Below are 1,857 nucleotides of genomic sequence, written 5' to 3' on the forward strand. Positions count from 1 at the left end.
CTCATCAGGACTGAACTAGTGGAGGCTGATGTCTGAGGGGAGGCTGATGTCTCAGAGAAGGCTGATGGCTAAGGGAAGGCTGATGTATGACGGAAGGCTGATGTCTGAGCGAAGGCTGATGTCTGTCGGGAAGTATGATGTCTGAGGGAAGGCTGATTTATGAAGGAAGGCTGATTTATGAAGGAAGGCTGATGTATGAGGGAAGGATGATGTATGAAGGAAGGCTGATGTATGAGGGAAGGCTGATGACTGAGGGAAGGATGATGTATGAAGGAAGGCTGATGTCTGAGGGAAGGCTGATGGCTGAGGGGGGGAAGGCAGATTGCTGAGGGAAGGCTGTAGTCTGAGGGAATGCTTATGTAGTGGAGGCTTATGCCTGAGGGAAGGCTGATGTCCGAGAGAAGGCTGACGGCTGAGGGAAGGCTTATGGAAGTTTGCAAACTGTTGGTGTTTAGTGTCTGAAAAATGTTCTATGACTACTGATGTCTGAGCGAAGGCCAATTCTTGAACGCAGGACGTCTCGTTGTTTGGGGGAACTCAAATATTTGAAGGGAAGCTGATGCGAAGGCATTCTAATTACAGAGTGAGAGGTAATGTTTGAAATACTTGCAATGTTGTATTGATTTTTAACAATCATGACAAAATTTAATGGCGAAGAATGAGCAAATTTTACGAGGAGCTGCAATGTCTGTGGGATCATCAATGCCTGAGATAGTACAGTTGGTAAACTAAGCATAACGCTTCCTTGTGGCACGCCGCTGCGCACAGAAGCCCAGTCTGATACGGACCCATTAATACTGACACGTTGTCGCCTCCCTACTAGAAAATCTCTGATCCATTTGAGTACTACCCAAGGCCATGCTGAAAGCACCACCTTATGACGGCGACTATGCGCCGTCCACCAGCGACACCGAGACTTTAACTGAACTTCCCGGGGCTCGAACCCACGCCTAGCTCCTCCATCTCGGTGCCGCTCTACCGTCGTCACTGCGCATACAGCGGCCCTATAACCACTGCGCTACAGTGACAATGTAACCCTGGATCAATCGTCAGCTATGGAAAGATCGGGTTCCAAAGGCCGGATCCCTTGTGAATCAAGTCACGAAAAGTTCAAGAATCGGCAACAGGCCATGGGCCTATTTCTTCAGCGCCGACACTTCTATTCTATTCTATTCTATTCTATATAATGTAAGGTTCATGTCTGATGACCGATTATTGAAGTAAATTCTACGTTCGAACGCAAACTTCGTTTTTTTTTTGTTGAAATAAATTATCTTTTTTGAAAAATACTCCTATCAGATAGTCATCTCTATCATCGGTAAAAAGTATATCTACACGGCACGCGTCATTGTTTCATTGCGCCCCGCCAGCCTCCCTCCACGCCCAGTGCCCTCATGACGCTGCGGTTGTACGTAGTGACGCCGCGGGCGTCCATTCATTGCTGAAGCGTTCGTCGTGAAGAGAGCACGCGTGCTCCTGACCGCTGCTTACACTCACTACCTCGCTTGACCTTCAACAGTACTTTTCGTGGGATTAACTCTTCGCTTTCGTGTTGATAGCTTGCAAAGTGCTTTATGCTCACAAGTGTGACTTTTGTTCTAAAAGACTCGATATTCTTTCTTTTGGATTAAAAAATATATAAGGTATGACATTGGCAAAAATAGTTTAATTAAATTTTGAGCACCATGAAAAAAAAGATTCATTCGGAATGAGTGATATTTTCAGTGGCGTAATTACATCGGAATATAGCTATGGTTTTACTTATATATATTATATAATATATATTGTGCATGTTGACAAGTTCAAAAACGTTGTTGAGTTGTCACGGCTGATCTGAACTTCATGTTTGAGCTGATA

Source organism: Hyalella azteca, unplaced genomic scaffold (assembly GCF_000764305.2).
Source record: "Hyalella azteca isolate HAZT.00-mixed unplaced genomic scaffold, Hazt_2.0.2 contig13709, whole genome shotgun sequence".
In the NCBI taxonomy this organism is placed as follows: domain Eukaryota; kingdom Metazoa; phylum Arthropoda; class Malacostraca; order Amphipoda; family Hyalellidae; genus Hyalella; species Hyalella azteca.